The sequence below is a fragment of the Xenopus tropicalis genome, chromosome 8, assembly GCF_000004195.4.
Source record: "Xenopus tropicalis strain Nigerian chromosome 8, UCB_Xtro_10.0, whole genome shotgun sequence".
NCBI classification, from domain to species: domain Eukaryota; kingdom Metazoa; phylum Chordata; class Amphibia; order Anura; family Pipidae; genus Xenopus; species Xenopus tropicalis.
In genome coordinates, this window is record NC_030684.2 from 43993429 (window position 1) to 44015712 (window position 22284).

Genomic DNA, 22284 nt, shown 5'->3' on the forward strand with positions numbered 1-22284 from the left:
CGCATGAAGTATTGCAGTATTTGTGAAAGCATAAAAGAGCGCATATTGCCCATATATTCCTTTTGACGGATGCGCGCATGAAGTATTACAGAACTTGTGAAAGCCTAGAAGAGGGCATATATTGCCTACATATTCCTTTTGATGGATGCGCATAAAGTATTGCAGAACTTGTGAAAGCATTGGAGAGGGCATATATTTCCCACATATTCCTTTTGATGGATGTGCTTTTAGTATTGTATTATTTGTCACACCTTAAAAGTGGGCATATGGCCCACATATTCCTTTTGACAGAGGGGCAGGAATATGCATTTGCTGGGCATGAAGTATTTAAGGTGGCAGATTAAAAATGGACACAACTTTTCAGAAAATCCACAGAGGGGAACCTTCACTGGAAGCAGTACAGCTAACATCATCAAAGTTAGAGCCACATCTTCACTGGGAGATGATCTGCGGCTGGCACACAAACCAAACAACCACAGATGAAGCAGGCCAAACCTCTAGCATGTGTACTGCTCGCAACATGGATTCCCTTACTAAGTAGTGACCAACCCAGGAGCTCTAGCTACCTGGATGCACCAGCATAAAATCAAGTAGCAATAGAGGGGCCATACTGTACAAATATTCTCTTTGAAGGAAGGCCATGAATATGTTTCTGATGGTCATTCATGTGAGAACATAAAAGAGGGCACGTGGCCTGCATATTCCTTTTGACGGAGGAGCAGGAATATACATTTGATGCGCATGAAGTATTGCAGTATTTGTGAAAGCATAAAAGAGCGCATATTGCCCACATATTCCTTTTGACGGATGCGCGCATTAAGTATTACAGAACTTGTGAAAGCCTAGAAGAGGGCATATATTGCCCACATATTCCTTTTGATGGATGCGCATAAAGTATTGCAGAACTTGTGAAAGCATTGGAGAGGGCATATATTTCCCACATATTCCTTTTGATGGATGTGCTTTTAGTATTGTATTATTTGTCACAGCTTAAAAGTGGGCATATGGCCCACATATTCCTTTTGACAGAGGGGCAGGAATATGCTTTTGCTGGGCATGAAGTATTTAAGGTGGCAGATTAAAAATGGACACAACTTTTCAGAAAATCCACAGAGGGGAACCTTCACTGGAAGCAGTACAGCTAACATCATCAAAGTTAGAGCCACATCTTCACTGGGAGATGATCTGCGGCTGGCACACAAACCAAACAACCACAGATGAAGCAGGCCAAACCTCTAGCATGTGTAATGCTCGCAACATGGATTCCCTTACTAAGTAGTGACAGAAGAGCATGAAAATGCTTTAGCCGCGCATAATGCGAACCAGCATAATTATTCAGTCTGAGGTTGTTTATGCATTTTAAGTGAGGTGACAGTTAATAGAAAACCTCACCTGTGTCAGTGAATAGAGCCAATTTCAGATCTTTTACTCATCATTTGTTCGATCTTCTTTCTTTATATCCATTTATTTCTGGGCTTTTGCCGAAAATAAACCTTCAGGGGAAAAAAAAATATCAAAGTTATATGCAAAGCCCATTATAATTGTTTTTTTTCCAGTTTAATTACTATAAAAGTTACTCAATTGCATAAAGGGGGTGCATTAAAGGGGGCATATGACACACAAATCCTCTTTGAAAGAAGTGCACAAAGATGCATATAGGATTGCATTAAAGGGGGCAGCCTAAAAGAGGGCAGATGGCGTACATATTCCATTTGAAAGAGGGACAGGAATATGCATTTGATGGACATGAAGTATTTAAGGGGGCAGCTTAAAAATGGACAGCCTTTCAGAAAATCTAAAGAGGGGTACCTTCACTGAAATTAGTACAGCTAACATCACCAAGGTTAGAACTATAATTTCAATGAGAGATGATCAGTGGCTGGCACACAGACCATACACCACAGAAGAAGGCCAAACCTCTAGCAGCTGCACCGCTCACAACATGGATTCACTTTGTAAGTAGTGACCAACCCTGGAGCTCTAGCTCCCAGGATGCACCAGCATAAAAGTGAGTGGCATTAAAGGGTTATGTGGCACGCATATTCTCTTTGAAGGAAGGGCAAGTATATGCATTTGATTGGCAAGAAAGATTACATTAATGGGACAGTTCATAAAACTCATAAAAGAGTTTACAGTATGTTCCGAATATTCAATTTGAATAAGGATCAGCAATATGCAATAGCTGGGCATGAAATCAAGAATTCAAGGGGCAGCTTACAAATGGACACAACCACAGAGTGGTACCTTCACTGGAATTAGTACAGCACACATCAAAGTTAGAGCCACAACTTCACTGAGAGATGATCTGTGGCTGGCACACAGACCAAACAACCACAGATGAAGCAGGCCAAACCTCTAGCAGCTGTACCACTCACAACATGGATTCCCTTACTAAGTAGCGCCCAACCCAGGAGCTCTAGCTCCCAGGATGCACCAGCATGAAATCAAGTGGCAATAGAGGGGCCATACTATACTCATATTCTCCTTGAAGGAAGGGCATGGTTATGTTATCGCTGGGCATTAAGGATTGCATTAATGGGAGAGCATAAAACAGGGCATATGATGCGCATATTCCATTTGAAGGAGGGACAGATGCACAAATATGCATTAAAGGGCATGAAGTATTGCATTATTGGGACAACAGGGCATATGAGGGCATATGACCAGCATATTCCATGTGAAGGAAGCACAGGAATATGCTTTAGCCAGGCATTAAGAGCATATGAATTTCATCTGGAATTGTTTCAGTGAACAGTACACATCTCAGATCTTTTACTCATAATTTGTTCCGTTTTCTATATTTATATCCATTTTTGTGGGTCTTTGACAAAAAAAAAACCTTCAGGAAAAACAATATACACATAGCCCAAGGTAATAATTTTTTATTTCATTTTCTGTGATGTTATACAAGTCCACTAGGCAGAAACCTGACAATTAATTTTAAAGGGAACCTGTCACTTCTCACTTTACTTAAGGAATGTAATTTAAGTGTTAATAATAATTACATACCTTTATATTTTTTGCATGGCTGTAACTAATACAGCAGCTTTTAAAATGAGCACGAGCTCCACAAGACCCGACTTAAAGTCATCTCGCAAAGCCCCATGGGAAATCCTACAATGCAGGCAAAATCTTGTGAGATTTTGTAAAAGGAGAAGCAAGGAGATAGCTACCATCGGATCGGTGGCAGCTTCTGAAGTGGCTTGTAGTTTAGTATGTACTGGCGCTTTCCTCCTCCCCCCTTCCCCCGTAGCTTCTGAAGGGGCTTGGAATTTATTAGGCACATGGCTAATTATTCACTCCCCCAACCCCCCCTCCGTACCTACTGCTCCGTTCAGAAATTCCCCCTCCCTGTGCCTTCTAAACTGAATTGTAAAGCGTGATGTGAAAGCGTTTTGTGCACCTTTCACATCACACTTTACAATTCAGTTTAGAAGGCACAGGGAGGGGGAATTTCTGAACGGAGCAGTAGTCATGAGTCACTGCGCATATGTGCAATTTCAGCTTCTTTTGAACATGGTGCTTTCCAGCTTCGTTTTGGATGTAAGTTACAAAAAGTGTCTATCTCTACTTATTTTAAAATAATAAAGAAACTCTTATGATATTTATTATATTTGCAAATACGTCCCTGCATTTGTGAAAAACTGACAGGTCCTCTTTAAGGTTAAATGTGGCCTTATCGCTGCTTGAAGCCAGTTACCCAAATGTTTGTACATGTGCATTAATTACAGAGTCCCCTATATACATAAGAGCTGTGTGTAGGATTCCTGTACAAATGTAAGTTTATCCAAGTTTACAAAGAAGAAACCGGATTAAAACAATTAGTGTGTATATCTATAATGTGTGTGTTTAGTGTAAGGTTAAATGAAACTGATTACTGTGGGTAAATAAACTGAGGCCTACTCACTGTTTGAAGCCTGTGTCCCACTTGTATGTACATGTGCATTAATTGCAGAGTCCCCTATATACATAAATACTGTGTGTAGGATTCCTGTACAAATGTAAGGGTTATCCAAGTTTACAAGGAAGAAACCTGATTAAAACAAACAATGTGTATATCTCCAATGTGTGTATTTAGTATAAGGTTAAATGAAGCGGATTACTGTGGGTAAATAACAAACTGAGGCCTACTCACTGCTTGAGGCAAGTGCCCCAAATGTTTGTACATGTGCATTAATTGCAGAGTCCCCTATATACATAAGTACTGTGTGTAGGATTCCTGTACAAATGTAAGGTTATCCAAGTTTACAAGGAAGAAACCTGATTAAAACAAACAGTTAGTGTGTTTATCTCCAATGTGTGTGTTTAGTGTAAGGTTAAATGAACTTGCTTATTGTGGGTAAATAATACAAACTGAGGCCTACTCACTGCTTGAAGCCTGTGTCCCACTTGTATGTACATGTGCATTAATGGCATCAGAGACCCCTATATACATAAGTACTGTGTGTAGGATTCCTGTACAAATGTAAGGTTATCCAAGTTTACAAGGAAGAAACCTGATTAAAACAAACAATGTGTATATCTCCAATGTGTGTGTTTAGTGTAAGGTTAAATGAAGCTGATTACTGTGGGTAAATAACAAACTGAGGCCTACTCACTGCTTGAAGCCTGTGTCCCAAATGTTTGTACATGTGCATTAATTGCAGAGTCCCCTATATACATAAGTACTGTGTGTAGGATTCCTGTACAAATGTAAGGTTATCCAAATTTACAAGGAAGAATCCTGATTAAAACAAACAATTAGTGTGTTTATCTCCAATGTGTGTGTTTAGTGTAAGGTTAAATGAACTTGCTTATTGTGGGTAAATAATACAAACTGAGGCCTACTCACTGCTTGAAGCCTGTGTCCCACTTGTATGTGCATGTGCATTAATGGCATCAGAGACCCCTGTATATAGATAAGCTGTGTGTTTTTTAGTATAACTGAACAAACACATCTGCATTTGAATAAAACATGAATTGCAACTGATAAAAAGTAATGATTTCAAATTCCATGTGAGTTCTTACCTGTAGCTTTTAGAGCAGCTGTTGCATAAAGGACCGGCAGGCCTTCTGAGCAGGTATTTATAGGAGAAATGCTAGCCAGTTGGTGGCAGCACAGAGCACTGTGGAAAGAAAAAAAAAGTTAAAAGGAGTTTTTAAGTAGTTAAACAAGGGGCAACAGTTGAAGATTTAGTCACTTTTCTGTTTAGTGAACTAAGACCTAACTTTCTGGATTTACTTGCATAATGTCTTTACTGCTGCTGCTGCTAATTGAGCTTGTAAATGTAGCTTATTCTTTTAACCTGGCAGCTGACTGTTCCCACTCTTCCTCTCTGCTCTATCCCACACACTGCTGCTGCTATGCCCTGTATACATTTCTGAAAAACCTAAAGCCTCCAACTACTACCTCACCAAAGCATAGCTATTTCAAACCCTTCTTCCACCTCCTCTCCCTCTCTCTTCTAAGAGACATCATGTATTGAGTCCATTAATAGGATAAATTCAGAATATAGCAGTTTTGGGGGGACAGGGGGTGCTATATGGTAGTGCTGCCTTCCAGGGTGTTATTTGGTTTGTCATGGTAGCTGGCTGCTGGTTCGGGTTGTGGGGGCTCTACTAAGGGTTTGGCTGTCATTGCTGTTAGCTGGGTTAGCGGTTAGTTGGTCACTGGGCACTGTGGTTTCAGGTTTCTTTTATAAAAGGTTTTTGTTTTTATAGTTTGAAAAACAGCTTACTAAGTGGATTATTTATTTAACACTGGGCAAATTTGCCCATGGGCAGTTACTCAGAGCAACCAATCACATTGTTACACTCATTATTCTACCTGCAGCTGGCTGGAAAAAAGCCAATCACTGATCCGTTGCTATGGGTTACTGCCCATGGGCAAATTTGCCCAGTGTTGATAAATGAATCCCAAGTCATTCTTTAAAGGGGTGGTTCATCTTTAAGTTAACATTTAGTATGTTATAGAATGCCCTATTCCTAGCAACTTTTTATTTTGTCTTCATTAATTATTTTTCATAGTTTTAGAATTGTTTGCCTTTCTCTTGTACATTTTTTCAGCTTTCAAATTGGGGTCACTGCCCCCGGCAGCCACAGATCTTTTGCTCTGTGAGCTTACAGTTTTATTAATGTTGGTACTTTTTATTGATTATCTTTCTATTTAGTCCCTCTCCTATTCATACTCCAGTCTCTCATTCAAACCACTGCCTGGTTGCTAAGGTAAACAAGGCCCTAGCAACCAGATAGCTGCTGAACTGGAGAGCTGCAAAAAAGCCAAATAACTAAAAAAAAAACCACAACATATAAAAAATAAAAACTAATTGCAAATTGTCTCAGAATATCAGTGTCTATGTCATGCTTAAATATTATTTATATTTTAACTTCAGCTGATTCTTCTGCTTCTTTTAATTCTTAGCGCCCCCCATTTTCTAAACATTACTCCTCCTACAGTTTTAGGGGTACAACACCCAAACTCTCCACACTTCTTCGCCCTACAGCGGAGCAGGCTGCTTGTGCTTTTCTAAGTGATCCCGCCCCTCGTCTTTTTGTGGCGCCGCTCCGAACACCCCAATTTTCCCATTGACTTTGACAGGGAAGATTTTCAAACTGGTGCCACACTTACATTTTTAAAGCTACATCCCACAAACTTCTATAACATAATAGTGGGGTCACTCCGAATGAAACAGCGACATTTGTTGGATGACCCCAAAATGGGAGGGGCCAACAACAGCCAATCAAATTTCATCCATTGACTTTAATGGGGAAATTGAAACTGCTGCCAATCTTATAGCTTTGAGGCTACACTCCCCAAACTTGAATCACATAGTCATGGGGTCAGCCTGAATAAAAATATGATGACTGTTGGATGCCCAAAAGTGGGCGGAGCAGTGAACAGCCAATCAGGTGTTACCTATTGACTTGGCCTGCTCCAACCTGCTGCCATTCTCACAGTAATAACACCAGGTTCCCAAAACTTTGCAGAGTAAGGCACCAGGTAACTGTGGTTTTAGTTTTGAAAAAGTAGGCAGAGCCACCAACAGCCAATCACATTTCACCTATTTACTTTCAATGCTAAAGTGTAAAATGCTCTCACAATTTTTTTGCCTGAGTCACCAAACTTTGCAAAGTTGGTCACTGGGGGAGTCCAGTTCAAAAATAGGAAAAGTGGGTTGGGCCACTAACAGCCAATCAGATTTCATCCATTGAATTTTATTGGTTTAAATTTAAAATGCTGTCATTCTCACACTATGCCAGGGTGCCCACTGTTTATCACTGGGTGACTTCGACTCGAGGTTAGAAAAAATGGGCACACCCACCAACCACCAATCACAATTTACCATTTGACTTTTATTGGTTTAACTTTAAACTGATGCCATTCTTTAACTATTAATCCCAGGGTCCCTAAACTTAGCAGAGTTAGTCACTGGGTAACTGCAGTTCCAGGTTAAAAAACGTGGGCAGAGCCACCAACCGCCAATCAGATGTCACTTGTTGACTTTCAGTGGGGAGATCTAAATTGCTGTTATTCAGACACTATTAAAACCAGGGTCCCCAAATTTTGCACAGGGGTTTTTACTGTATAACTGTGGTCCAAGGTTAGAAATAGTGGGCAGAGCCAACAACAGATCAGATTTCATTCAGTGACTTCACGTTTTTCAACCCAACATGAAGTTTGTTCTCAAACTTCCCTTTCTAGTTACTTTGATACACTTTCATTTTTTGGTGTTACTGTTTCTTTAAACATTTCTATCTTGCTGCTCCTTACCTCTGGAATTTTATCCATTAATTCCTCTGTAATGAACAAGCACTAGGAGCACTAGACAATTATTTAATTATTTTGTCCTGAACTTAACCCCCCAACCCCCAAACCTTGTGTACTTTTACCCTCCAATTTCTGCCTGCTTGTTACCCACCCCATTAGAATGTAAGCTTTACAGGGAAGGGGTCTCCTTCCTACTGTGTCTCATACCACATGGCACTTTAGCCATGTATTTATTATTTTTTATTATTATTCATTATAACGTGTCCTCCCTTTTGTAAATTGTACGATTTTACAGCACTGCATGTTCATGTAGCACTTTATATATAGAGTTATACATGCATCATTTTAGCACTTTACTACTATCTAATTAGTCTGGCATCCTCACTGCTATGCTTTGGCTGCTATGTTTAAAAAAAAGGTCTTCCCTTTCTTTGCTAGGCATATACTGTGTAACTTGAGTAGTCTGCCATCAGCTGCTCTAAAGGTGGTCTACAAAGCATACGCAGAAAGGATGCGGTTACCTAACTTTAACATTCTTCGTAGCTTAACTCAGAATGTGTACATACTTATGTATGACTTAGAAACCGCCCCCTTTTTTCCCTTACTTTGCCTCTTTGTATCATTAGGCACCCCTGGAGTCACATGGTTTTCTCAGTTATGCCACTGGATAGGCTGGATATTGTGCATCTATGCCCAGGTAACATTCATTGGTGGGCAGTGTTCAGAATTCCTTCCCCTCTTGCAGAGAGAAGTGCCCAGTGTTTGTTAGAACTGTCATGGGCATCTGCAGGAAAATTTTCAAAGGGAGGCAGTCAGCAAACTAGGCCCAGATTTGTGGTGAAGCCACAAATCCCGGGCCTAGGGCAGCATAAATTTAGGGGTGGCATGCCACCCAAGCAGCACTGAATTTTTGCTCACATATGGAGCAATGGAGACTGGACACGCAGAACACTTCAGCACATCCTCTCCCCACTGCTCCAAATGTGAGTTGAAATGGACGCACATGCGCACGCAGGGGGGTGGCCTGGTGGTGCCCTGATAAAAATCAGGCCCTGCAGCAACCTGTGTTCCTTGTTAAGCCTGTATGCAATAACTAGGTAATATTGGCACAGGCAGATTTTCATTAAGACTTTGGGAGGAAACCTGACAAAATTAAAAAGAGGACAAAAAACCCTTCTCTGACCTGCTATACCAGCTTTCAGCCAGTAGCCAAGACTTTAGCCTCTTGCTCACTAGATCTGTGACTGTACAGAGAGCAGAAAGCAGCTGCCAGGTTAACTGTCCAGGCCAGAACCAAGCATCCTGTACCTAATGGGGCAATCCTAAAGACCAGCATGTGGTAGATATTCATCAAGGGATCCCATACCTGCCAGACACTGCAAGGGCGTCATAAAGTAACCCAATGGGCTGCTTAATGGTATCACTTTCCCTCAGGCCTGAAAATATCTGCAGTGAGAGCCCATGCCATGGGTGCAGTGATGGTATATAGCATTTAGTTAATTTACAGAGACAGAAAGTTGAGGTTGCATCAAAAAAGTCTATTCATCTTTCCATTTTTTTGAGAATTTTTCATCAAAGCAAAATTGGACAGATTCGCTCATCACTACTCCCCAAGCCTGCCTGGCACCTAAAAAAACCCTCAGTCTAGAAATCTAGAAGTTGTGAAGAAAAAAGCTCCCATTTGCCATTTCACAAACATATGACCTCTTGATATGAACTACGGCGAACAATTGTGAACACAAATGGATGTAGAACCCCTATTATGTGACCTCAGTTGGAACCTGAAGTCCAACTGAAGTCTCATAATACTTTGACATCCTGAGAGTGTGAGATTAGCTTTAGGTCAGTCTGTGTATGGCCCATCTTTAGCCTCTCCAAACAAAAGATTCGGCCTTTACCTATGATTGATAATATGAAGCTGGCCAGATTGTCGGTTAAGGTGTTTTTCATTGAAATGAATTGATCTGAACAATGAATTGATAATGTGGCAAATACAGTTGGTTGTATTACTGTTCTGTATTAATTTTGCAGCCTTTGTGGGAAAATATACCGATAGAAAAAGATTTTTGTATGCCCCTTTCAGGCACCACACACACATATCTGTTCCCAAATTTGTCTTTAAAAATCAGGTAACATTTTGCAATGAGGACTAAAAGGAACATATACAGTTATACCTACTATGTGACAAACGGAGTTGCCAGTATGCAATCTATTTTCACACTAACTAGTTATACATTTAAATTTGGAATCACCAAACCTTTTTATACTTGTGAGCCAGTCAGATGTAAAAAGCATTGGTGAGCCACACAAGCATGAAGTTCCTCAAGAATGCTAAATAAAGGCTGTGATTGGCTATTTGGTAGCCCCATGTGGACTGCTAGCTTGCAGAGTTAAACTCTGTGCTTTCAAAACTTGTCTCCAAGCCAGAGATTTAAAAATGATCCCCTTCTTTATGAACTTGGAAGCTACATCAAAGGGCATATTGCCCATGCACCACTAATTGGGGATCACTGATTTCAAGTTCCCAGTATTTACTGCTGGATAGAGTTTGGGTGCAAGAAAGGTGTGATGTATTACATGAAAACTGATAAAAGTGCTGCTTGTTATCATTAATAATAAGACAGAATGATAAACATAAAGGTAGTATTTTTTTCCCTGAAATGGTGGCACCCTTAGCTGAAAAATAAATGGGGAAAGGTACTTTTCTCAATGAAAAAGTGAAGATTTTGTACTAAAAAAGTCATCTTTAAACATTCTGACTTCAGGCCCACCTGTCACACCTTTGCATATTGGGGAGATGATTTGTAGTAAATGTGTTTCTTGATAAAATCCAGCAAGCTGCCCACAGTTTCCATAACTCTGTAACTATGTGAGCTTTTTCACCAGACAAATACACTATTCATAACACAATAATATGTGGCATCGTCAACTTGACACCTACCCCACAATGAGTACAATCACAAAGGAAATAAATGGCTGTGTTTCTTTCTGGTCCAGTACAGGAGAATGCTGACAGCAATGCTCATCTGTAAGAGCCATCACTGTGGGCCCACTGAGCCAGAAAATAACAGAGAAGAAGGAAAAAAAGCCACAAAACCTGGATGTGGGACTCAAAAGCAAGTATGGTGCCCCCTGGAATCACAGTCCCTAAAAACATAGATATATCAGCAAGTCTCTTAATATTGCCTAATTAATTATATATATATATATATATATATATATATATATTAGTGGTTCCCCTCTGCCTCTTTGTATCCAAAGTGACTTCCAAATGCACCAAAAGCAAATTAAATGTCAGTACATTACATGCACATTTAAGACCAAAGGTTCAAAAGTGTTTAAAAATGAACTCAGATAATATATTGTGCCTCAGAAAAAGAGGCTACAGCTAAACTACAAAACTCAACTCTCCTTGGCAGAAGGCGCATTTGAAAATAGTTGGGGCAAATTTTCTTCTTTAAAATGTTAACACCTGATATAATTTTATTAAAAACATTTAACCAGAAAAAAACATTTGTATGGCTGTGCCAGCTTGAAGTAACATAAAGCTCACGATGTGGGTTATTTGGAAAAGACTAGCCATCCGCTATATTATATTGAGAGACTAACTGAAATACATGAAAAGCCAGACTGGCTTCCTTATAGTGGGGAGAGCCTCTATAAAAAAAATGCCCTTTGCATGCATAGCAATGCCTTAATCTTTCCTTGCCACACTGCCAAAGCCATGCCCACATAAAACCAACCCCTTTCATGACCCATAAATTGCACCTTTTCATCTCAGGGCCCATGTTTTGCAGTACCCCCTAATGTACCTGCCAGTGCATGCTCATGTTCTTAAGTGTTCTCAAATCATCATGTTAAAAACACATACTAATACCTGTTTAAGAGCTCTCACAAAGTGCTCTCAGACAAGATAAATGAAATATAACATATTTACTTGAAGGCTTACCAAGCAGTCACAGCAGACTAATGAGAACCCAAGCTGAAGCAGCAAGTAGTCCAGCAATTACTAGCAGCCCACCGCCTGTGAATTCAATTAATCCCACTCACCAGTTTAACCTTAGCACACAGAAAACTGGAAGCATATTCCTTTCAGACACATAACACATAAATTAATCTCTTAATTCCACTTACTCCTGCCTTACACCCAGCACTCCCAGAATGCATAGTGAACCACCAAATGCCTTTTGGTTTTTAACACTTGCTGTGCAGCCTTTAACCAGCAGTGGGTTCCTGGCTACCTATTGCTGCTGTACTAAAGGAACACCAAAAATCAGTCTTTACTGTTCAAAATGTTGTTGTAAAGTATATTAATTATATATAATATGTAAACAGTGGCTGACCAGGCTTCTACATGCAATTTTTTACATGACCCATTTATTTTTTTCATCACCCATATAGCGGACCTCATATTAATTCCAGCAGGGATAGCCAAAACATTTGCTTATATAACTGCATGTTTTTTTTTTTTTAATATTAGGTTAATATCCTGGAAAATTCTCTGCTGTTAGCTCTTTAACTATATTAAGATATTCTGCACTTTTATAAGTAGTATTAATAACTGTTAATTACTGACCAGCCACTATTTATTATATATTCAGGAATGTTAGATTGGTGTTTCAATGGCGACATATATTCATGTATTTTAGCATAGTTTCTCCTATCAAGGGGGGCCATACCTTGACCTCTTGCTGCTTTTGAGTCCTAAGTCCAAAAATAAAGCAGCTTTCTTTGCACGCGCTCACACCACCGGTAAGAACATTTGGATGCAGGGGGGAAGGCACAGTTGCACATCCTGCACCTGGGCCCAGCCAGAGTTAGTTACATTACTGCATGTTCTGAATGGCTGGCAGTGCAGGAGACAACTCTGGAGACAGACAAACTTGTTGATGTGGATGAAGATATTGGAAAGCATATTTGTAAGAGTTATGGCACTGGGGTAAGCATCTGAGGATGCCACTTGTTTAGGGCATGGTCACATTAATCCTTTGCTCTGCTGCTCTCTGCCTGCAGTTTTGAATCAGACGGAGAGACGCAGATCTGCTCTAATCAGCATCTCCCTGTAGCTGTGTTGACAATCACAGATTCAGCCTGTTTGGAGCTATAGGGAGCAAAGTAGAAGTGCAGATCGGCCCAAAAATGCTTGTTTTTGGGCTGATCTCTGCTTCTGCTCCACTCCATGTAGCTGCACACAGGCAGAATCTGTGATTGTCAGTGCAATTATTGGGAGATACTGAGTAGATACTAGAGTAGATCAGCTTCTCTCTGTCTGATTAAAAACTGCAGGTGGAGAGCAGCAAAACATGCACACTCTAGGGGGCACATTTACTTACTCACGAACTGGCCGAATGCGTCCGATTGCGTTTTTTTCGTTGCCATTCCAAATGTTGCACAAAATCTGGCGATTTTTTCGTAGCGTTACTACTTGCGCGAAAAGTCGCGACTTTTTCGTAGCCTTCGCGCCGAGTACGAAAGATTCGGATTCATTCAAGCTTCAATATGGTGACTTTTCTTGGGCCAGGTTGGAGCTGCAGGGTGCCATTGAGTCGCGACAAGATACGAGCGCATCGTAACGGCTACGAAAAACTTGCGTTTTTTCGCGCAAATCGTATTGGTAACAAAAAAGTCGCGACAATTTCCGAAAAGTCGTAAAGGCGCCGAAAAAATCGCAAAAAAATAGTCGCAAAATGTTCGTTTTCCAATCGGAATTTTTCCAATTCGGATTCGTGGGTTAGTAAATGTGCCCCTAGGTCTGCAGCGAATCCAGGATTTGGTTTGGATTCGGACAAGATTCGGCCTTTTTTGGCAGGATTCAGATTCGCCCAAATCCACGCTCCTGGCTGAACCAAATCCTTAAAATCATATGTGGTGACATTTAACCCTTTTTTAAAACCTAATTAGCATATGCTTATTCGGGGGTTGGCCAAATCCAAAAAAGTGGATTGAGTGCATCCCTAGTTTACTCTCTGTTTTTCTTACTCTGCATTCTTAAATCCTTGTGGGCACGCAGCACTCTCTGGGTGCAGGAGCCTTAGCAAAAGCTATGAGGGTGAAGAGACCCTTCTGATGTACTTGGTGATGCAGTCTTTTCACTTATAGGTATATTGCGAAAGCACATAAAAATGGTTTGTATTTATGCATCTGGTCCGGAATACTGCAACTCCCAGAAGTCCCAAGGGTTTGTAAATGCTGAGTAGAGAGAGCAAGGGGAGTGCTTTATTATCTCAGGGTGGCAAGATAAATGTGGATTTTAGAGCATTCAGTGTAAAAATCGGATGTGCCATCATGTCATTATTATTTAGTCTTCCTTCACCTCGCTCTACAAGATGTGCTTTGTTACCATTATATATTCTGCATACACTAAATAACGTCACTTAGATGCAGGTCACTGTTTGTGTACAGAAGACCCTGTTATTATTGTTTGTGTGTGTACATAGGTGCACAAAATATGTAAATACACAAAAAGTAGGGGTAAGTAAAATATATAGGGATGTACCAAATCCACTTTTTTGGATTTGGCCGAATACCAAACCAAATCCTAATTAGGTTTTGCAAGGGTTAAATGTTGCCACGCTCGCGGTGTGGCAAAATATTTTCAACTTACATGTTTACGTGACAAAAAGTTTGAGATGTATGGATTTGAGTTTTCTTCCCTCAGTAAACTCTTCAAGTGGGAAATTCAATGTTTCTTGTGTTTTGGTCACTCTTATATATAATAATTGCTATTACAAATGAAATGTAATAATTGTGCATACAATATTTGTTAGTCAGTTGTAAAGGCATAAATAAGGATTAATTATATCTTAGTTGGGATCAAGTACAGGTACTGTTTTATTTTTACAGAGAAAAAGGAAATCATTTTTAAAAATTAGAATTATTTCCTTATAATGGAGTCTATGGGAGATGGCCTTTCCTTCATTCAGAACTTTCTAGATAGCGGGTTTCCGGATAAGGGATCCTGTACCTGTACTTAAAAGAAGTGTCTTTATTTTCATAAAACAACAGAGACATGTAAGCTGTGAAGCAGCCACTCGTGATGCAAGTGTATCGCCTACAGACAGGGAAATGCAGTAAATGTTAGCCATACCATCAAATCTGCATACACATGTAATCAAGGAAAACCAAGAGATGTTACCATACAGAGTATAATTCAAGTTACTGACATCACATATTTGAAAAAAAAAAAAGCAAAAAAAACCAACATTTTTTTTTACAGCAGCAGTTTTTAAGAGGGGGTTAACAGTAGTGATTAGCGAATCTGTCCTGCTTCGCCGAAAAATTTGTGAATCTTTTAAAAGATTAGTGAAACGACAAAAAATTCAGGAAACACCAGAGATGTTGCGTCGCAAAAAAAATTGTCGCCTACAACTATTCTTTTGGCACCTGCAACTATTCTTGCAACAAGTTGTGGATGCGCGACTTTTCTTTTGACGCCCCGCGACTATTCTTACGACAATTTTTGGACACGCAACTTTTTTTTGATGCGCGACTATTCTTTTTGGACATGGCGAATTTTTCCTCAGCTAATTTTTTCATCCGTTTCATGAAACAATCCGTTAATGGCAAAACACAGAAATTCACTGCGAATCCATGCCTGGCAAAGCATTTTGCCCATCACTATACTATTTTTCTATTTAATCCCACATACAGAGAGCTTTGGGCCCAGCTCTGAGTGCAGACCCAGGTGCATGCTGGGGGAACATGCATGTTTATAATAAAGTAAGTGCCCCAGCTCACTCATTATGCATGTAATGGGGAGGGGGGGGGGGCAGGCAGCCCACTGTACATGTGCATAATAATCAGACTGAAATGCATGTATGTGCCCCAACCTGGTCACCCCCACCTCAAGCTCCCTTGGAGCCAGAGCACCCATTCAGAAATCCTTTTGTTTCCACAGCGCAAGCTCTTTTAACCTGGGGAAAAGAAAATATTTTAGGCAAAAAATGCCCTTTTAGAGGAAAATACATTCTGTCTAATCTTTCAATTAAAAACACCATCACTGTTTTATTATTATAAAGCAACTGAGTCAGTTTAACATGAAATAATAAGTCTAATATAAACAGTCAAATCCTTTGCTGGCTTCCACACGGGCAGAATCCTATTATGCAGGGAGTATACAGTATACAGGCAATTGTAATCTAACAAGAACCAGGAGGAACTTAGAGACACAGTCATGTATAACGCTAAAACCAAAATATCAAAAACCATACACGTTTCATAATTAAAATGGTCAATAAGCATGTTAAGCACAAGCCATACTTGTTGAACAAAGGCTATAACTACTTCATTATAAAAGGGTTTCTTATAACCATGTAACCTTGTTAGCAGGGTTGAATATATAAATGTCAAAACTACTGCTGTAGAACACTTTTTGCCAATATGTATAATGAATAAAAAATATATATTATATGAGCATAAAATATATATATATATATATATATATATATATATATATATATATATAATATCCATGGATTGTTAATTGTAAGGATTGGGGTGTGGTACCATTCTTCGCCTGAGACACCATAGTCCTATCTCTTTATGATGTTCTGGGCTGGGTCAAATGATCTCTAGGGCCCTCCTATTTCCAGGTGAAGTTATTGTTACCCTTACCTTTGCTTTGGTCTAATGCTATATGAAACTGTCAACGAATGACAATGACACATCGTTTATGGTAGGGACAAAATCACTCTGTTTTTTTTAAAAAAAATGGGGCTCTAGCATGCATCTAATGCATCTTTAGTTTGGCACCTTATTGAGGTCTTGGCTCCAGTTCTAAAACAAAAGTCTGTATGGATGTTGAGAAGTGATCTTCACTGCTTGACTCTAATTTGTGTGTTGCTGCTACTACAGTTGCTATGGAGTCTGGCAGTCCATGCAATGATGGCAATGACATGCAAAAGTGAGCATGTCCCAAAATTCCATGCACCTGACACTTGCTTCCATTCAGGAGCAACCTGCATTAGTGCTGACACCACTTACTCCAATTAGGGAGCAATAGAAAAGAATGCTGACTAGTAATAACCATGTAAATCACCACTTTAATGGATTAGCCAAGAGGGAATCCAATGCAAGAACCAAAACCAAACCTTAGACGAATTAACTAGCTTACCAAGTTAAAAAAAGTTTTTCTACAAGAAAAGTAGAGAAAAAAAATTGCACACTGATTAACCAGTCCAAATGCTGATTGCCAAACTAGGATTCCTGATTGGCAGAAGCTAATTAAAGAAGAAGGAAAGGGTTATTTACTGAGAGATGCCAATTTATTAGTAACCCCCCCATTTTAATTGCTTACCTCAGACCCCAGGTTGGTGTTTCTGTTCACTAAAAAAGACTCAAGACCAAGGTACTATTCTAACGAGCACCATACTGCCATCTTCTTGCCTGCCCCACTGCCCCCCCCCTAGTGACTAACCCTTTCCTTTTCCATAAAGTATCCAATCAGCAGGGATAGTTCAGGAGCAGGCAGTTGACTTCAATACTGCTGGCAAAAATTAGGCTGAAATTGGACAGTCTGGTGCAAATTACTGGGTATAAAAAGACTGCAATCAATCTATTAAAGCAAACAAAAATGGATGCAACATTTAAAGCGGACCTGTCACCCTAAGAAATAAGTCCAAATTATTTTCTATATTGTTAGTTGAGCAAAATAAACTTTACTTACTCTATATAAATAATATAAATCTTGTTTCCTTCCGTCTTGGAATTACTCAATCAAAGCAAGCAGGCAGGCACCATTTTGTGGACACTGTTATTAAGGCAAGCTTTGTATCATGCCAAAATCTTGTTTATGTGATAGAATGGGGGGCCTGATGCCCATGCCCATGCACTGGCTACACAGTTAGATAAGGAGGAGGGAGGGGAGAAGTGAGATGTGCAGTGACATCTAGGAAGTGCTGAATGGAAAGCTAAAGTTACTGTCTGCCCCGCCTCTATGCCTAAAGCATAGAGGCGGGGCAAGCAATATATGATTGACAGCTGTGATTTTTAAATGCCTTTATAATGGGTTTGGATGTGTTAATATAAAAATGAATTTGGGTTTCATGTTTAATTTGAACAGGACTTTTATTATACAGATTTTCATGTCTGGGTGACAGGTCCACTTTAATAATGTTCTCCCTGTGTAGGGTTTGATTGGGGCTAACGTAAAATCCTTGTTTCCATGTACACAGTGTGATCCTTTTACAGGCTAATTATGAATGGAAACAGTACTTTAGTCTGTGGAAGGATTGCACCGTCCCTAGCCCAGTGTGACTGAAACAACTACAGAAGGGCCTTTAGCCATGTCAGAGTGTCGGGCTTGGTAAGTATCACTGGGCTGCATATATGAGGGCTATATATAAATGTACTCATTTCAAATGATTGACTCCTGTAGGAGTGAAAGGGTTAAACCACAAGTGGCTCTTCCCTTCGCACTTTTGCGCCCTCCTCTATCAACATTCACGGTGATCCAGCAGGGAGCATCATTTCAATTGACTCCTTCTGCAAGCGGGAAATATTTCATGTTCTCTCTCCGAAGAGGTGATAGATTAGAAATGACAAACTCCAAAGTGTGTGGCGGAATTGGGGTCATATCTGATTAGATTTGTTGTACCGCTGCTTTAATGGAACTCAATGGTTAGAACTTACCTACTGCTTCTTATTCTGTCTCTGGAAGTAGTGCTAGAAACTTAATAAGAGTTTAGCATATATTTTAGTTTTCTATGGGGATTGTTGTGTGGGCTGTTATCAGAAATATCTGGGAACTGTACAGCCTGACAGACTAAACCCCCTTAATACAATTAGAGCCAGCATATGTGTGTAGGGACCCATAGGGTTAACATGTCCCTATGGCGTTAAACCCTGCAGTTCCTTGGTTTGTGCTGTTACTGGGCAAAGACCCATGTATCAGTTTAGAGTTTTGCAAATGTGTCTTATTGGTTTACAGGGAGATGACTCCCTTGATATAGTGCTTAGCAGGGGGATGGGTCTGCCTCTTTGGCTGCATCTGCTGACCCAGGTGGAAGTTCCACTGAGCCTGGGATCAACAGGGCCCAGTAAAGTGAGTACCCTAGAGGCTGCATCTAGCTCTAGAGAAGTCGGGGAAACCGGGACCCCGTGAATGAGGAATAGTAAGTGTAAGGATAATTTATAAGAGCACTTTCTAGGAAAGTGAGATAGTGAGATTATTTAGAAAGAGCAGTTTTCCGACTCCAACCAGGAAATTAGCTGGAAGTATTCTTCCATACAGGCATTGTTGCCTTAGAGCAGGGCCACGGTTAAGATGCAGATATCAGGTCAGTTCCTATCCCTGATCCATAGTCGGCTGTGAGGGATCCTTGGCTGCTAAAGAACACCCTGAGGATACAGATACTTGGCCAGGCTACTCTCCACTGGTGCGCTGGTTGGTGGTCCTTACCTTCCCCACCCTCAGCTGAGGTGGGCTATATCGATGGACACCATATTTTTCTACCTTCTGTGCAATTACCTGATATCTGCTCTGTGTGAGTATTGCTATAACCCTGCATATTGATTGTCTCTAACAATAAACCATTTCTATTGTTCAACTGCAAGAACCTTCTGGCGCCCATTTGTTACTTTGCACCGCACACAGCTATAGTGAGTTGTAGTTTCACTACATCATAGCTGCGTTTGGTCACTTCCACATAGCAAAGGCCCACCCTGAAGGATTGAGTTGCTTGTACCCCAGTGATCCCCAACCAGTGACTCAGGGGCAACATGTTGCTCCCCAACCCCTTGGATGTTCCTCTCAGTGCCCCCAAACCAGGGAGTTATTTTTGAATTCCTGACTTGGGGGCAAGTTTTGGTTGAATAAAAACAAGATTTACTGCCAAATAAAGCCCCCTGTAAGCTGATAGTGTGCATAGAGGCTGCCTAATAGCCAATCACAGCCCTTATTTGGCACCTCCATGAACTTTTATGGTGCTTGTGTTGCTCTCCAAGTCTTTTTACATTTGACTGTGGCTCACGAGTAAGAAAGATTGGGTATCCCTGTTGTACCCCATGCTCTAAACCTATCTAGCCGTGCTGTTGGCTTGGTAACAGTCAAGAAAGGGTTACATGTGTTTATATTTTCATTTGGCTCTTGCTTTATCCATGCTGCAGCTGTATAGCGCAATATCAGATATTACCTCTAACTCCCCTCCCCAGCACACAGTACAAAAGCCTTGTGGAGAGAGTATGCTGAGCATCTGAACTTCTTGTTGTCTAATGCAGGTGTAGGATCCCTTACCTGGAAACCAGTTATCCAGAAAGCTCCAAATTATGGGATGGCCATCTCCCATATACTCCATTTTAAGCAAATAATTCCAATTTGTTTTAAAAAAAAATAATGAAACAGGATCTTGTACTTGATCCCAACTAAGATATAATTAATCCTTATTGGAGGCAAAACAATCCTATTGGGTTTAATTAATGTTTAAATGATTTTTTTTGAGATCCAAATTACAGAAAGTTTGCTTATCTGGAAACCCCAGGTCCCGAGCATTCTGGATAACAGGTCCCATAGCTGTACATCAAAGGATTTTATCCCCAGCCAATATAGAATAAATCAAGAAAGTATAATTATGGGATTTTAAACCTTGGATAGCTTATAAATCACTTTGGGGTACTTTACCCAGTCCAGCTCAGGAGGAGGAGAAAATATAAAGCAAAGCATAAAATTCAGTTGAAGCTGATCCCTAATATCAGTGTTTTGTTTAATTTATTGTAGGTGTTTCGTGGGGGGGGGGCTAGATTTTTTAATGCCTTTTTAAAATAGTTTGTGTGTCTGTGTCAGAGCAAGTGGCAAGTTGTTTGTGTGCAATAATATTTTCTTTGCGCATCACAATTTGTTGTGTATGCTAGTGTCATGACACGGGTGTTTGCATGTACAAATGCACAGCGCAGAGTACAATTTGAACCACTTTCTCTCCAAAAGTTACCCCTTGATACGAAAGCTGTAAATATTAGAAATATTTATTAATAGCTTAGAGGGCCATTTGCCTATGATGCTTTCATCTTCTAGTATTCCCACCATAATGCGCACTTTTCTTTTCATCTTTCCACTCCACCTCACCTCCTTTCAGGTGTTTTAGTTCCTGCAAGAGTTCCTCCATCTGCTTCTTTCCTTCTGCGCTTCTCTTTCTTGTTCCCCTTGCCCTTTATTGCTAATGGCAGGGCCAGGGTCGGACTGGGCCACCGGGACACCGGGAAAAATCCCGGTGGGCCCTGGCAGCCCGGACCCGACCCTTGCAGTGCTCCCCCTTCCCGACCGCTCCTGCCCCAACGCGCTTGCTTGGGGAAGGGCGTCGGGTGGGGGGCCCTGCGAGGGGGGTTAGGGGGCCCCTCCGGGGTGTGAGGCTATGGCCGGGGTCGGACCCCCAAGTCTGACCCTGGGCAGGGCTGTATTTAGATGCTGTGCCACCCTAGGCACTGAATATCTACCTGCCCCTCCTCCTGCCTGGGACAGACTGTGTAAATAAAGGTGCCCTTGGGCCACCACACTAGACACAGGCACCAGCATTTGCAAATCAGCCCTTGTATGCTTAGTACTTCCACTTCCAACATTTTTTACATGTCATTCTCTTCCTCATTTTTTACATGTCATTCTCTTCCTCATTTTCTGTTTGTTTTTCCAGTATATCAGAACTCAAGTATTAGGGCTCTGGCACATGGAGAGATTAGTCGCCCGCAACAAATCTCCCGTGTCTAGGGCGACTAATCTCCCCGGATTGCCATCCCACCGGCGAAAATGTAATTCGCTGGTGGGATGGCATACGCGGCGGCGCAATTTCACTGAAATCGCGCAAGTTTCCTCTCGAGGCAACTTGCGCGCTTTCATTGAAATCATTTTCGCCGGTGGGATGGCAATCCGGGGAGATTAGTCGCCCGCAAACAGGGAGTTTTGTTGCGGGCAACTAATCTCCCCGTGTGCCTGAGCCCTTAAAATGCCATGCTCATTTATACCCGTATTAGGGGGTCTACTGTGGTGCGGTTCAGAAGTGGGGAGGGAGGCCATTTTCTTTCTTCTTTAAAGGTAAAGGAAAGGCTAATAAAGAGTTAATCTCAAGCTGCAGGCATACCTTCAGTTGTCTCAATAGTGCCCTAAGTCTCCCCATATTTCTCTCGTTCAGATGATCAGAAGCCAAACAGGAAGAAAAAACACTGAGCTGTGTAAAGTATGTAAGTTCCCATAATGCCTCACTCCTGCACAGACACCCAGACCAAGTGTACATGCTCAGTTAGTAAGCCTATGAGTCAGCTTCCTGCTGATTGGCTCAGATCCACATTCCTAAGGGGGGGGTGAGTTCTAGCATTCTTGAGGGAGGGGGGAGTAGGAAAGAGCAGTAAGCAAAGATCTGCATGTCTGTGGCAGAGGAAAACAGACACAACTAATGTTTTTACAGAGAACTCAGTGCAGCGTTTCTGTGAGTGCTTATGGCTGTATCTACATAGACCTTTCTGATAAAGCTTACTTAGTTTTTACCTTTCTTTCTCCTTCAAAGGAGAACTAAAGCCTAACTAAAGAATTAGGGCAAAAATGTTATACATTATGT

At 40.9% G+C, this 22284-nt stretch overlaps 1 long non-coding RNA gene across 5 annotated transcripts in view; it reads right to left on the reverse strand.

Moving 5' to 3' along the window:
- Window positions 1-12521, reverse strand: part of LOC101730865 — a 34939-nt gene extending 22418 nt beyond the window's left edge. Inside the window, exons 1-3 of one of the 5 annotated variants that reach the window (XR_001171662.3) lie at window positions 12427-12521; window positions 5008-5105; window positions 1393-1493 (exon numbers count right to left, since the gene is read on the reverse strand). This is a non-coding gene — a long non-coding RNA (uncharacterized LOC101730865). Of the gene's footprint in view, window positions 1-1392; window positions 1494-3009; window positions 3028-5007; window positions 5106-11696; window positions 11767-11797; window positions 11841-11881; window positions 11898-12426 lie in introns of those variants that run through there. The other 4 variants (XR_208905.4, XR_001171663.3, XR_001171661.3 and 1 more) reach the window with 4 other exon arrangements.
- Window positions 12522-22284: the final 9763 nt, after the last annotated feature.